The 16,551-nt window shown below is 45.8% G+C and overlaps 1 protein-coding gene across 2 annotated transcripts in view; it reads left to right on the forward strand.

Annotated features, from left to right (window-relative positions):
* Nucleotides 1-16,551, forward strand: part of PTPN23 (protein tyrosine phosphatase non-receptor type 23) — a 1,404,706-nt gene that overhangs the window by 741,607 nt on the left and 646,548 nt on the right. The gene's annotated exons all lie outside the window — the stretch shown is intronic.

A 16,551-nucleotide genomic window follows, 5' to 3' on the forward strand; every position in this document is an offset into this window, starting at 1 on the left:
TTCCAAAACTTGTCATTACTTCGCCTATCGAATTTGTTGCAATGCCTACTCCGACAAGGTCTTCGGGGTTCAAACTCTGCATGGATTGTGGGCACCAAATAGCAGTGTCAGACCTGCACTGCATATACCTTTACTGTCTTGTTGAGCGCAGAGCTGCGAAGCGTGCTAGTCTATGCACCCCAATGTGCTCTGACAACACCTTTCTCCACAAGGAGAGGGGAGGGATAAACCCCCTCGAGGTTGCTGGGCACAGAGCTCGGCAACGTGACGTGGTCCCCACTCAAAAGGACAAAATGAAGAGGAACCATTGCAAGAGGATTTAGTCGCCCGAGTTTCTTCTCGGCATCACTCTTATACGTCGAATATGAGCCACCAGTCCATGGAGGCCCAGGAGGAAGAGACATTTGGTACCTTTTTCGACCAAGTCCTCTTCATCAGAGGATTGGTAGGCTTTACATGGTAGGAAGAAAAAGAGGATCCAGATTGGGAGCCATCCCGTCCCCTGCACACTATGAAATATTGTCAAAAAGACATTCAATTGTTCAAAGTCAAATATCATATACAAAACAATTTGTAATCAATCGAGGTCTCAATTTGGAAAAAGTAGAGGCATTTAATTTCTTTTGCATTTAATGCCGTTAGACCCACAGTGAATAAGAATAACATGTATGTTTTGTTTTCTTTAATTAAATGCCTCTACTTTTTCCAAATTGAGACCTCTATCTGAGTTTTGTGTATGATATTTGACTTTGAACAATTGAATGTCTTTTTGACAATATTTCATAGTGTGCAGGGGAAAGGAGGGCTCCCAATCTGGATCCTCTTTTTCTTCCTACATTTTGCAACATTGGCCTTGTGCCAAGACCATTTCTTCTCCCCTGCACCTTAAAACTCCAGAAACCTTAAAGTCAAAGATACCAAATTGACCTTAAATGATTAGTGTGCGCCGACAAACCCAATCTGTTTAGGCTTTACATGGTGCCTCCAGCCAAGCTGATGGATCCCACTGCGCTCGGAAAAGCTGTCAGGGAATCCACAGGAGAACATGACAGTCGCAAGCAAGGGGAGTGCCATTCCGTCTTTGCTATCGATCCCTGCATGTATGGTCTCAGTCCAATGGTGCCGGCAGAGTCAGAATCGCCAAAGAATTCCTTCCACTCTGAGGGAGGGCATATGTCACATTCCGTGGACATTTACGACAAAGATGTTGATGTCCCCTTCGGACTGGATTGCTTCCACCCCAGGGAGGATAGAGACTTCACAGCAGAGTTTAACAGGGAACAGGGTCAGTTGGTGGACCTTTTTTGCCGACTTGCAGGATGCAAGTGGCTAAGCTACCTCGCCAGAAGTCGACTTGACTGCTGCCACCCCAGGCAAAACTACAGGTGGTTTTTCAGCACCCAACGGCGAAGGTGATCAATACCCTTGGGCTGTCGGCCCCCCTTGCAGCATAAGGTGCAGAACAACCTGTGCAACATCTTGGACGAGGGTCCTAAGGAGACCTTACTGCCTTTCAACCAAGCAGTGGAGGACCCTGTGGTGGAACTGTGGGTCAAACCGGCATCAGTCCTCATGGTGGACGGTAACCTGGCCAAGAAGCACAGGCTGGCCCATTCAAACCCCTTTATTGCTCTCTGCCCAAGCTTTTCAGGAGGGTTTGGTGGTGCAGACCACTTAGGCGAACCTCAAAACCACCACATTCCCGTCATTGCTCCCAGACAGGGAGAGCCAAGTGGTTGGACGCCTAGGGCAGGCAGATTTTCTGCTTGTGGAACCTAGGTCTCTGGGGCATCAACACCTCTTGTGCTTTGACCAAATTCTCCTTGGATCTCTGGTCCGTGATAATGGAGGTGGCAGAGCACATCCCAGAAGGGGAAATGCGGGATGGCTTCCAAGCCATTATAAAGGACGACACGGAAGCCTCCCATTAGATTTTGCAGTCTGGTGTGGACACTGCAGACTGCGTCGCTAGGATGATGGCTACCATCACAGTCTTGAGGTGCTTTTCTTGGCTAAGAAGGTTGGGTTTTGCCACTGACATTCAGGAGAAGCTACTGGACATGCCCTTTAATGGCATGAACTTGCTCAGCACCAAGGCCAACAAGTTGCTCCAATAGTTTCGGGCCTCTAAGGGGACGGACACGTTGTTGGGGCTTGTGGTGCAACAGCAACGTCCAGCATGCCCAGCTGGTAAGGGCAGGGGTTTTCGTCCCTTCACCCCTTTCGCCCAGAGGGGTAGAGGTCAGGCTTTCTCTGGCTACCAAGGAGAACGCCATCCCTAGACAAGTAGAGGATACGGCACACACCAGAGGTGGCACTTCAGCCTCTTCATTGCACTCTGCAACTCCAGCGTGAAGCCCCTGTAAATTGGACTTTCGCCAGTCTTCTCATGCAGGTGAGGGGTAGGCGGAGGGCAGGATACTTATAACTTATAATTGGTTATTTATAACACGCTTTTCTGAGCGTGAACCCGGGGATCAAACCTGTGTTGCTCTGCGTCGCCCTTCTTCCTAGGAGAGCAAATTGCCCCAGTGCTATTATTGCAAGACCTATCCCTGTTTGCCAAGGAATGGGGAAATGCCACCTTGGACACATGTACCTTACAGGTCATCCAGCAGGGATAATTCCTCCCTTTTGCCTTGCGTCCTCCAGACCACCACCCCTGTTACCAGCCCTAGCCTCCGGAACCCCCCTGTTGGAGGAGATCAGTCACCTGCTGGCAAAATGGGCCATGGAGATGGCACCCTGCTCAGAACGAGAAACTGGTTTGTATTCAACATATATTTTCTGGATCTGCAGCTTCTGAACTTGTACCTGCGCATTGACAAGTTTAAGATGGTTACTCTAGCACAGATCCTCCAGGCCCTGGAAGTGAACTGGCTTTTTTCCCTAGATCTCCAGGATGCTTACTTTCATGTGGCGTTCCTAAGATTCAAAGTGGGGAACTATTACCAGTTCAAAGTGTTTTCATTCGGTCTGTCTTTGGCACCCAGGATCTTCACCAATCTGCTAGCAGTAGTGGCGGCTTGCCTCAGAAGGGAAGGCGAGCCTCAGGAGGGAAGGCAGTCATGTGTTTTCATACCTCGGCACCTGGCTCATCTGAGCTTGCTCACCAAATCTAGTGCCTGCACATCTTTGCCAGACGTGCAGCCTATTGCACAGGTTGGGCTTCTCCTGAACTTCAGGAAGTCACAGGTTTCGGAATCTCAGTCCCTCTGATTTATCAAGGGGGGTCTTGGACACTCGCCTGTGTGGCAGTGTCCCACCGGAGGACAAAGTGTTGAACATCTTCAAGATGGTCCAGGTTTTCCAACCTCAGACGACAGTCACAGCCTCGACTTTTCTGTGCAAGCTGGGTCGTATAGCATCTTGGTGGTAAGAGGCCCGTCTGTGGTCTCCGTTTCAGGTACGGATTTCAGACCTTCTGCGGCCGCCTAGTGCTAGGAGGAAAAGGGTGGAACTGAGGTCATGATTCGCAGCGCCTCTACACATACTGGCTCCCTCGTCACATCCGGCGGAGGCCGCATAGAGGTGTCAGGTGGAGCACTCTGATGCTGAGGGACTTCAGAACCAAGGTGCACTAGCAACCCCAAGAGGGGCAGTCAGGGAGGGCGATGAGGAATCTGTGGGAGGAATACCCATCAGAAGGAGAAATTGCTTAACAGTAATGCCCTTTCTATGGATTCTTCTCCTGAAGATTTCTCATCTGTTGGATATCCTTCCAGCGTCAGCTACTCAGGAAGGTTTTCGGCACGGGGTGCAGTACGACTCAACATCGACTCCCCTTGACTGGGCCATCCTGGTGGCAAAAACTTTCTGAACAGCAGCTGGCGCTGAGAGATAGATTTCAAAGACGAGGAACGTCCATCAAAAAGAACATTACAGCGAGGTAAGTATTTTGTTCTTCAGGATAATCATACAACCACTTCCCTAGCTCTTATAAAGTCCAACCCCAAGATGGTTTTGGGGCCTTGTGCCCAAAAGTCACCAGTTCCAAATTATATATTTCACATGTAGGTGTCTGAAGAGATTGGTGTTAGGAAAGATTTTCTATTTGCTTGTTTTGAATGATATCCTGACTTTTTGGAGGTAAGTAAAGCCTTCTGCTTTACTCCTGTTGCCTGTTTTGCTCATTGTTATTGGGAAACTGACTAGTTCCTAAAACTATCAGTACTGGGAGACTGTCTCTCTTTGTGAATGCGCATGTAGTGTTACAATTGAACACATCACCTTACTGTGAAGTGCAGTAAGGTTACTTTGTATCCTTATAACTTTATATAATAGATTTTTGTTTACTTCATCAATGTGCCTAAGACTAGCTGCTGTCAGTTGTGAATTGTGCTCATGCAAATTTTCATTTAGAGCAAATGGCTACTGTGAAGATGGATTTCCTCCCGCTAGGGCTGATTTGGGGAGGCCACCTATTTAGGGTAAACGAGGAAGACGAAGTGTTAACCAAAACCCAATCCAAGTAAGGTAGGTGAGGAGTCGAGGCTTAGTCTCAGAAAAAGTGTGAGAGTGGACTAGGGCTGCAATGTGTCCACACAGCGGAACACTTGATAATTCAAGTTAGAAAGTAAGTATATCAAACTAGTTGTTTATTATGACTGTAATTGCACACTAAACATGAAATAATCACAGATGGGTATTGTCAAACAAAACTGTACATAACATATATACACATTCACCATTAGGAGAATAGAATTGCAAATTAATCAATTACCAGTGCCATACAGACAGATGCAAAGCACGGTAGGTAGGAAATAGTCAGAGTAAGCAGAAGTACAGCTTCCCTCCATCTTATAAAGACCAATCCTAAAATGGTATGGGACCTTGTGCCCAAAAGTTACAAGTTACAATATATAGCTTCTTTGGGTAAGGTATTCAGAAATTATGCCGTGGACTGTGGTGGTTTGTTTGTTTTATTTATTTGTATTGCGCACCGAACCCAGAGGTAACTGGGCGCAAGAGGTACAAGAAAACATTAAGCTTAGGTTACAAGTACAGAGTACCGTGGTTGGTGCACAAGAAATGGTGGTGAAGATGATATATACAATGTGAAGGAATATACATATACAAAAAATTGTGTTCTTATAGATAGTGAGACTGATACATGTTACTAATTAGATACAAGTTGTTTACAATCTGCAGAAGTGGAAGGCGGCTACGAATAAATATCATTAGTTCTCAGCCAATTAACAATATTACGCCTGAAACTAAAGTATGTTTATTCCACTCTCAGTTCAAGAGGGAGTGAGTTCCAGATTTGTGCAGCCTTAACTGGGAAACTACTACCATCAGATCTTGCCAAGTTAAATCTTGGTATGTTATGCTTTTTTTATTTTTTTATGTGTATTGTTGTTTTTGATGAATCATCTTTACAACACAAACAATTCCACAGTAACAATTACATAACATGAAATTACAACCATATAAAAACAGACATAATTAGATAAAACAGCATCACAAAACAATATTCTGCCAATTTTGCATGTACGTTTGCCTATCATAAACTCAACACGTATAAAAATAATCTTTTACATCAATTCTTGTTTCTGCCCTGTGGTTTTCTTCAATCAATACTAACATTGTTTTGAGAGACTGCTGCTACCCAATTTATTGTTTCATTCCCACACCAGAAAATCAATAGTAAATTGTCTGCCACTCAAGTGCCTCGTATCACCCTATTTCACATTAATGTGTGCATCGTCCTTTCATATCCGTTATCCGATTGCTTGTATCTTGTTGACATTCAATAATGCTCATAAATGCAGACAACGCATAGTATAATGATAATACTATTGCCTATATCCTATGAGCCTAGACCCTAAAAAGTTCAAGTTTATTGTCTAAAACTGTCACGAAATGAAACAGCGCAAGTAATAGTGATTTCCTATACCCCCACATACATTGTAACCATAGGGTTGCTATGTTGACACCAGTAACGATGTTCACATAGACGCCAAGATATTTCTGCCTATCATTTTCAAAAAAGACAGAGTCTAATAAAAGATGTTTCAGGGTTTCACTTACATTATATTTGCAGAATCTACAACTCATCATATGGCGTCCCACTAAGATTTTTCCAATGTTTCATGCAGACTTTAGTTGCCAAAAGATTGAAATTGAACACATTGATCTTGCGTTGTAACAAGGCACCTGCCTAATAAATAAGAGATAGGGTTTCTGCTAATGGCGAAACTTTGCATATTCTTAATATACTTTGTAATTCCTGATCAAATCTGAGGTGTTTGCCCAGTTGTGTTGATACAATTTATTTTTTACTATCTGTGGACGACCTACCAAATAATCTGTATTCATTGCATTAATTCCCAGGCTCTGTTGTAACAATTTGCAAGCAAGGTACAAAGATTTTAGTTTACCGTTCAATATAAGGATATAACTAACAATGGGTCACTCCATAAACTACAGAGATATAGCAATGGCCAGCATTTTGGAGGTAGGGTACACCCGCCTTTTTTTCAAGGAATACACATTTTTCACGAAGATGGCAAGACCACCCCATGGTCGCCCAAGTAAGCCCTTTTTGGCATGGTTAAAAAATACAGAGTACCCCTCGAAATGAATATCAGAAATTGCCATAGTTTCTTGTAAGATAATTATTGCCGGATGTTTGTTACAAGGCAGCTTCCTAAACCACAAAGCAAGATTATTGAAACCACAGCAATTCCATGAATTCAACACAATGACATTATTTTATGATTTTTTCCCTTCCGTGGTATGCCATTAAGTATGGATTTCATCAATGGTTCCAGCTAGGCGAGGCCGTTTAGTATCTGTGCTACTGACTCAGCTTGTACTCTTACCTTTTCATTCAACGCTGCCAGCTGGAAGTCCCTTGAGTTAGTATTTGACTCTTGCCTTGATACAGGCGCTTGATATTCAATAAAGGTTGTAGCCTCCTCCATTGAGTAGCAGGCAAACAATTTATAGCCTAGAAACTCAAGGTCTTTATGATAGTTCCAAATTAGAGAAGCAATTATAGGCGTTTGGAATTTACAAATCATACGATGGTTGGGCGAGTGAGGTAATCTAATCCAGTCTAAGTCCTCCGAGACCAGATTGCGCAGGGCCGGTATTTGGTGAAAGACTCATCAATGCAGCTCGGTTTAAGTTGGGTTTGTCCATCTTAGTTGGATCTGCCCACCAGCCCATCACCAGTTTCATCTCAAGTGGTATATCCTTCATTGCTACAGCGCTTGCCACATTAAGCACAGCCTCGTCAGCTCTGTCAGTTGTCTTGTCTTTAAATTTTGAGGAATCAGAACTCGCTGGGAGCATCGGTGGGTTTGTCACCAGTACAGGAAATGTACACCCCCTCAGTGTTTTCTTTAACCAACATATCTGTCATTGCGTTATTAAGAGCTGCATGCTCACTTTCACCGGACCCAACACCAAATAGCCCACATTCTTTTTGTCCATACCTGCGATATTAATGGAATTATTTGCTGATTGCACTGACATGGATGTGATTTTCTTATCTATTTTCTCAAAACATCTTTGTAGGTTAGTTTCAATTAAAAAAAGGTGAGCCTTGTGAATGAACGCCCTTGTCAAGATCTTGTGCCCCCTCTGTCGTGTCTTTTGTTTTCACATGAGATTGTGCGGGTAATGGTAGGCTGTCATTTTGGTGACTTTTATTAACCTCCAAATGTGATTGACTCTCTATGTTCAATTGATTCATGCCAATAACCATGTTGTCCGATGACTTTAAAGCACGGTTTTTAATAAGCGAACTAGGAGAGCTGGCTTTCAAGTTCTGTAGTTTTTTAGATTCATTTTTTGTTTTATCTAGAATGTCAGTAATGGCAGTTTGAGCATCAGCCTGTGCCCGCCTTTTCTGTGCTCTTGCATGTAATTTTTTTGCTTTCCGAGACATGAAGGTGGATTGTTGTGATCCACTTTGTTCTACGGGGACTTCAAGAACTAATTGGGGCTCCACGTGAGAAGCCACATTGAGATCAATCAAATCGGTTAAGGCCAACAGACTATCTGGCATATCATTAGCAGAAGACACCTTTTGTTAGCGGGCTTCCAGTCTGTTCTCTCCTCAGTATCTCGGGTGGGACTAGATTGGCTGCCACAAGAATATTTTCCAAAACCAATATGCGGTTGTGCTGTAATTTGCCAATTTCTAAGTAGTCGACCACAGGGGACAGGCTACGCCTGGCAACAGAAGGGTTTTGTTGTGTAATTTGGGCCAAAGTCTTCTGCGAGTTGCTTCCTGCATCAGTATTTAGATCAGTTTGTGTAGACTGTTCATGTGCTATGCATAATGGAGATATATGTGAATTTTGAACAGGATGCTGACCGTTGAGCAGTTGGGATGCCCCAAATGTATGACATTTTTCTTGGGCCATCATGAACCCTTCAATTCTGCTTAATGTGTTCGAAATTTCTGAATTTGAGGTTCTTAGTGCATTGATAGCACCATGGGTATATTCATTCCCTTTATCGAGCAGGTTCAAAATCCTAGTCAATACCGGAAAGTTTTGAAGCTCCTGTTGATTAAGGTCTATTAGTGTGTCTTCCAGTGGGTATAAAGGTAACGATGAGTTAGGTAGATGTATGTGGTCGGATGGGCCTTTGTGCTGTTGTGGGTCAAGGCCTAAAACGGGGCATTGCGGGTAAATTAAATCCCTAGGGTTACCAGCATGCTCATGGGACGGAGAGCTAGCCTTTTGCTTAGTGCTATTTACAGCTAGACTCAAATCTTTTTTCCCGTTCTCTTTTAGCTGTTTCGAGTTGGCCGCAATTGCAGCATGAAAGTGGACCTGTTCTCTGATTCCATGTGAACTTGGACTGGTGTCGATGGACCGTTCGATAGTCGTGTATGACTTTGTAACTCTGCCAAGACTACCGGGGCCACTAGAGATGTGTCAGACGGAGGAAAAGCTGACACATCGCCAACAGCTCCCAGGAGTGAATTGTCATTGATAGGAATGTTACACATAGGATTTATGGGATAAATGTGGCTATCATTGGAGTCGAGACACTTGTCCTTTGATGTATCTGATAGGGCGTTGTGAGAGTCTAACACCTGCGTACCAGTATATGTGGAGGAATTTGCTAAGGCGCTGCATAGATTCATACTATTGGGCACAGGAAATTCAAGCCTCCCTGCTGCAATCACCCCATTCCTCCCTTTTTTTTTAGCCTGATTTATGGGCTGTTCCAACAAATCCTCATCTGACAAATTCCCCTCAGGCATTGTATTCGGGGAACCGTTAAGACAACGTTTCCCACTTCTCAGGTTTTGACCATGGTTTAATTCATCGTCAGATTAACACAGCTGGTTCTTTCGCCTTTTGTAGATCACTTACTATACTACTCTCGCCGGAGTACTACCCAATCTGCAGAAATCCGTTTTTCTGCCCGTCAGGCTAGCCAAAGATGTAAAAGGACGTAAGAAAGCAGTTGCTTCAATATATAGTGAACAGGCATATTTCCAACCTCTAAGCAATCTGTACATCTAACAAACAAGAATTCTTATTCAAAAATTGCAACGTGTAATAACACGTAAAGTCACAAGCGTAAATCCTTGAACACCTGCACCCCTGCACTCACCGCCCACCTGAACAGCCAAACAACCACACTTGGTAAGCACTTCGGATGCGCGTGCGCGATACTTGTGAGAGTCCAAATTTACTTGTAAAGTTGGCGAGGCAAGCGTGAGATGATGATGGCTGTTACGGCAGCTTTGACACTTCTGCTTGCCGACGGCGTCATCCACGAGGCGTTGTCCACAAGGCAAAAGAACGGCAAGCGGACTGAGGTGCAGGCAGGGGTCCCAGCCAAACAGCCACACTTGGTGAGCACTTCGGATGTTATGCTTTATTATGTGGTGCTTTATAATGTTTTTAACAGTTAGATAAATATTTACCCCAAGACTGGTTAGTACCCCTCTCTATCCTATTTATCGAGTATGACCGAAGAAAAAGGATCCTTAGCCCAATGCTACCCTATGGAGGAGAGTGGGAGTCAGAAACGGGTATGTCAACTTAACACACAAACTCTGATTCTTCCAGATACCACTGAGGGTATTCTGGAATCCATTGGGGACACAATCTTCTGCGCTTGGTTCGGGTGGGGAAGGCCCAGGCGTGTCAGGTGTAGGTCACTTCCCGGTTTGGTAGATGGTTGTGTTGCTCAGCAAACTGTTCCAGTCACCTTCTAGAAGAAGACTCCAGATGAGGAAAGATGCAGACTTCTGCGGTGCAGACCCCTTCAAGACACCTCTCGGGATCGAAGAAAGGTTGTTCCAATGAAGGTCAGCACTGTCAGGCAACAATAGGCGATCATACAGCGGCGAACACAGAAGCAGTCTATCACAGCTTTCCTTGGAGTGAGCTGAAGATCTGCAAAGTTCTAAGGCTTGGAATGACGACTGTTGCAGTGAGATAGACCAGTAGAGAGCTGGTGAGTCCACCGGGATGTTCAAGGACACTTTTGAAGGCTCCCAAAGTTTGGATCCTTGAGCAGTGGTTGAGACTGGTTGTTCCCACCTGTACAAGGGTTGCAGCACCAACAATGATCTTCTGAGATCAGGTAGAGGAGCAGGGCTTCACCGGGTCAGTCACTGAGTCCGCGCTGGTCAGCTGTAGGGGTTGTCAGTGAGCTGTTCATCTTCAGAGAAGTCTTGGCTCCAAAGGGGAATTCAAGAACAGCTACAGGGGTCCTCCTTTTATCCAAAATTCAGGCTGGGAGCTAGCCCAAGCCCACCAATGGTAAGTATCGGCACCATTCAAACATCCATGGGTTGTGTAATACTGGGTAACCACTGGTCGCCACATCCATCCAGCAACAGACATACGGGTGCCACAGAAGGTGGACAGGGACCAGACCGTCCCTGCCCGCTCTGGAAAAGAATGGAGGGGGGTGTCTGTACTACTACCCACTATATGGTTGGGGTAGAGGTACAGAGGCGCTCAATTGGTAACATTGAGCGAGCAACCCGGGATGAGACTAAAGGGAGGCGACTAGATGCCTGGGAGGAAGGTTTTTGCATTGGGTAACCTTTCCCTTGGTGTAATCAATGCCATCTTGGAGAAATTCTCCTTCGGTCTGTGGTCCGCAGAGGCCAATGCAGCTGACCACCTCTCTGAAGGGGAGATGGAAGAGGGCTTCATGTCTATGGTCCAGGATGACGGAGAGGCCTCTCGTCAGTTTCTGCAGTCAGGACTGGACACAGCTGATTGTGTTGGCAGATCCATGACCACGACTACAGTGGTCAGGTGTCACTCCTGGATGAGGGCGTCTGGCTTCACGTATGACATGCCTTTTGATGGGCAGAACCTGTTTTGGGCTAAAGCAGATGACCTCCTTCAGAAATTCTAGTCCTCAAAGGTTACGGCAAAGTCCTTGGGTCTGGCCGTACAACAGCCTTCGACTCCTTCTGTGAAGGGTTCTGGGTTTTGTCCCTCAGACTCCTACGTCCTTTGTGGTTGAGGTCAGGCAGCCACTGAAGACTGCAGGGCAGACGCATTATGATGGGAAGAGGTAGAGGTGCCCCCAGAGGACGAGCGGCTGCCCCCGCCATCCCCTCAGCGCCACAAGGTGCAAAATCTCTCTGAGGTCTTTGGTCATGAATGCCCAGTAGGGGAGGTGGCTTTCCCTGTTCATCTCCAGGTTCATATCCGATGATTGGGCCTTACAGGCATTCAGCAAAGCCTAGTGTCTTCCTTTCGTGAAGCGTCCCCTGGACCATGGCCCTCACACCAGCTTCTTGCCTCCTAAGCATCCTCTGGGAGGTCTATCGGCTTCTCTCAAAGAGCTAGATAGGACCAGTACCACGCTCAGAACGAGGTAAGTGGTGGTATGCCACTTCTTTTCTGGTTCCGAAGAAAGATGGGGGCCCACATCCGATACTGGATCTACGGCTGTTAAAATATTTACCTACGCAAGGATACATTCAAGATATTTACTCTAGCCTGGATACTGCAAGCTCTTGATCTGTAGGACTGGTTGGTATCAATGGACCTTCAGGCTGTCTACTTCCTGTCATTTCAATGAATGGGCACATGGAAGTACCTGATGTTATTGGTGAGCAAGCATCACTACCAGTTCACAGTTCCGCTTTTGGTCTTTCTTTGGCTCTCTCAGGGTTTTCACCAAACTGCCAGCAGTAGTGGCAGCTCGCCTAAGGAGGGAGAGCATTCATTCATTTATTTATTTATTTTATTTACTTGTTTATAATCAAAACACATTGATTTTTACAAGAAGCATGATGTCACATATATTCCAGAGATCAGAAGATTCACATGTCCACGTATTCAGTTGTACGTTTACAGGATACCGAAAGTCGTTGAAAAATGCTGACCGTCATTGCAAAATACCGAGAATCAAAGGTGAATTCTTCTGGTCCTAAGGAGGGATCCGAATGCTCATCTTTAGCATTGACTTGCGTTCTGTATTATTTCACTACCTAGACAACTGGCTTCCCTGGCCTAGTATCGGAGCATCTGCACCATACATACAGCCTTTTGAACAGCTTTGGTTTTTCCCTGAACTTTAAAAAAGTCTCATGTTTCACCGTCCCAGTCCCTCCAATTTATCAAGGTGGTCTTCGATACTTGCATGGGCAGGGCAGTACTTTTGGTGGCAGTACTTGATGATCTTACCATGATTAGCAACAAAGGCAGCACGGCACGACTTATTCTACTAGACCTGTCGGCCGCTTTTGATAGCATTGATCATGCAATCCTAATATCTAGACTAAAGGAGGCAGGGTTCTCCTGTTCTGTCTTGGACTGTTTATGTGCTTTACTGACTGCTCGTTTTCAAATGGACTCTCTTCCCCCCACCCCCTATCAATCCTCCCCCGTTGCAGTGACCTGTGGAGTTCCTCAGGGTTCAGCTCTGTCCCCGCTATTGTTCAACCTATACATCCGGCCCTTAATGACACTCATTCGCTCATTTGGGTTTAGGGTTTTTTCCTATGCAGATGATATTCAAATTCTGTTTAGCTTGGACCCCGATCAGACTGATGTGGGAGACTAAAAAGCTGCCTTGATGCTGCTCAGGGCTGGATGAAAGCCAATTGGCTTAAGTTAAATGGAGGGAAGACTGAGGTCCTGATTGTTGGCCCGACAGAGGCCACGATGAGCTGGACCTCTGAATTCCGGCCGCCCTCACTCTGCCGGAACCTGCCAAAGTGGTCTGGAACCTGGGCAGACCCAGGTAAACTCAGTATGTGGACTAGGTTTCCTTAACCCTTTAAGTGCCATGGGTATTTCTCCCCAGTGCCAGGGCCTTTTTTGGTGATTTCGGTATGTGGCCAAATTTGGCTCCTTTTTTACCACATGTAGGCGGTCGTAACGCCACCCAGGAATCCTAGGTTGCTGTAGGGGGGTGAGAGAAAATAAGCAAAAAGGGCGAAAATGTTGGGTTTTTTCAAAAAATGCCAATAAAATGATGTACAAAGAAGCCTGTGGTTTTTTCCTTGTAAGAGCTAGGAACAAATGGTTTGCTGTGCTGAGTTCCCCAATTTCCTGGCTTTCAAGAACAGGTTGAGTGGAAATGGAAAAAAATTATTTTGATGTGGTTATCAACCGTTTTGTGAGAGGTAGGCGATTTTGGCCATATTTGCCAATTGGACATGCATGGACGGAATGGAAGAAAAGGGCAGGAAAGGCGAATAGGAAGACAGAAAGGCATATATTTCTGAAAAGTAGACAAAATTCCAAGTTTAGGAAGGGGTGATTTGCATAGGTCAGGCAACAACTAGGTAGGGTAAACTGCCATCGATTGGGGGAAAAGCGGGAAAATGACCGAAAAAAAAGGTATGTGTTGGACATGGTTGGCTTGGTACGGCATTGGCTTCTATGAATTTTGAGAAAAGCAATGCTCCGTTACATTCCCCCGACTCTTGCAGTTAGGAGAGCACACATTTTTTGTAGTGTTTTACAAAACAAGCATTACCACAAGCCAAACACTGAGCCATGGCACACAGGAGTTTTGCGCTCACGGCCTGACCAGACGCACTTAGCATGTGTAAATCGGGAAAACCAATGTGGTGAGGAACGGCAAGCATACATTTTTTGAAAGAGCACAGGCAGACCTTTTCAAGGGTAGGTGACTTGTGCAGGTTACAAAAGTGTATGGTGGCAAAAGCAGCGACTAAATGTAGGTCACATTTGGGAAATGAAAGGGTTGTGAGACAAAGGGCACCAGCAAATGGGTCAAAACGTTATGAAAACCACACAAACACAACGCATGGCCTGCTGTCCCGCGTTCCCACAGGTGTCCCGATGAAAACGGTACCTCACATGTGTGGGTGCACCTACCTGGCTGCCATGGGGAAAGCCTAAAACACAAGTAACCCCAAGTCTGTTTTCAGAGCGGAATCTCAGACATTCTGCTGACCGGCACAACATACAGATATGGGCCTCGGGTGTCCAAGCCACCAAGGAAAACGGGGAACCCTATGCATTTCTGAAAAGAGGACACCCGTGGGAATCCGCAGAGGTATGATTTGCGCACATCGCCCAAGAATTTATTACCCAGACACCCCCGCAAAGTCCGAAATGTGGGGAAAAAAACGCATTTTCCGCACATTTTGCTCGGCGCACCCATCGAAACACGCCCCCAACAACACATGGCCTACCGTCCCGTGTTCCCACAGATGTCTTAATGAAAACGGTACCTCACATGTGTGGGTGAACCTACCTGGCTGCCATGGGGAAAGCCTAAAACACAAGTAACCCCAAGTCTGTTTTCAGAGCAGAATCTCAGACATTCTGCCGACCGGCACAACATACAGATATGGGCCTCGGGTGTCCAAGCCACCAAGGAAAACGGGGAACCCCATTCATTTCCGAAAAGAGGACACCCGTGGCAATCCGCAGAGGTATGATTTGCGGACATTGCCCCAGAATTTATTACCCAGACACCCCCGCAAAGTCCGAAATGTCGGGGAAAAAAATGCATTTTCGCACATGTCGCTCGGCGCACCCATCGAAAAACACGCCCCCAACAATACATGGCCTACCGTCCCGCGTTCCCACAGGTGTCCCGATGAAAACAGTACCTCACATGTGTGAGTGCACCTACCTGGGCCCGAAGGAATAAGGCTAAACCACTGCTATCCCCCCCAAAGGGTTTGGGGAGCCAACCTACAGATTTAGGCCTGGGGTGTTGCAGCCACCAAGAAAAACAGGGACCCGCATGCATTTCCGAAAAGAAGACACCCGTGGGAATCCGCAGAGGTATGATTTGCGCAAATCACCCTAGAATTTATTACCCAGACACCCCCGCAAAGTCCGAAATGTGGGGGGGGGAAAAACGCATTTTCTGCACATTTCGCTCGGCTCACCTATCGAAACACGCCCCCAACAGCACATCGCCTACCGTCCCACGTTCCCAGAGGTGTCCCGATGAAAACGGTACCTCACATGTGTGGGTGCACCTACCTGGCTGCCAAGGGGAAAGCCTAAAACACAAGTAACCCCAAGGGGGCGCAAAAGGAAAAGGGTAACCCACTGGTAACCGCAAGCCTTTCGCCACTGCCCATTTTGTTCATGTGGGCAACCTACAGATTTGGGCCTAGGGTGTCGAAGCCACCGGGGAAAACATACCTAAACAACTCCAAATACTAAATCAAGACACCAAAATACCAACTCCAGTTGAAAACAAAAAGAGTGACAGCAGTTAATCCTGCTTGGTTATGGCTGTGAGCCACATTAAAAAACCAGACATTTTTCCCAGCCTGTGGTGGAAACCTTTCCCCGTCGGGCACAATCATTCATGAGTGACAAAATATGAATGGATAATTCTATTTAAACGGCCAACTCGAGTTTCGGCTTTGAGGTGAAATTGCTTCAAGACACCTCTGCCTTCATCAGAACCGAAGAACACAATTTTGGGTAGGGATAAGCTCTGTCAAAACAGAAAATGAATATGGCCAAATGTCAAAGCTAAAATAGGATTTATTTAAAAAAGAAATCCATGTGCGAGCAAACTCTTCTGCATGCTGTCGCACAGTGCATGTGCCTCTGGAGCAGTTAAACCAACCTATGCCTCTTACTAACAACTCAGCGTGGACAGAAACTGACAGCCCAAGCTGGTGCAACCATGCCCAACCGCCGTCCACCCTCATGCCTAACCAAGCAAACGTTCAAAGCTGGAGTAGTCTAGCTACTCTTACCAACATCCAGCTAAACACTCCAGTACTCGCACAAAAATAGTCACAAACTAGAAGATTCATGGTGACCTGCATGAGAATATATGAGTAACATTTCACATTAAAGCGGAAATCCCAACCACTGACTGTTCAATCACAATAATCTGTAGTCGCCTCTTACCGAAGTCTCTGAAAAAGTGATGTCTCCCCTCTTCGGTTCCATAACGCGTCCACATGTATGTGACATCCTGTCAAAAGTGGCATTGGTTAGATTGATTTGCATGTAATCATCTCACCAGAACGCCCATCTGTGAGAAAGAAATAAGGAACAAAAAGAACAGAGTGGGCGAACTGAATCACTCACTTTCGTACGGTCTTCGCTTGCCCTTACTAAACCACGGACAGATTTG

The sequence above is a fragment of the Ambystoma mexicanum genome, chromosome 2p, assembly GCF_040938575.1.
Source record: "Ambystoma mexicanum isolate Mex_15411 chromosome 2p, UKY_AmexF1_1, whole genome shotgun sequence".
NCBI lineage: Eukaryota > Metazoa > Chordata > Amphibia > Caudata > Ambystomatidae > Ambystoma > Ambystoma mexicanum.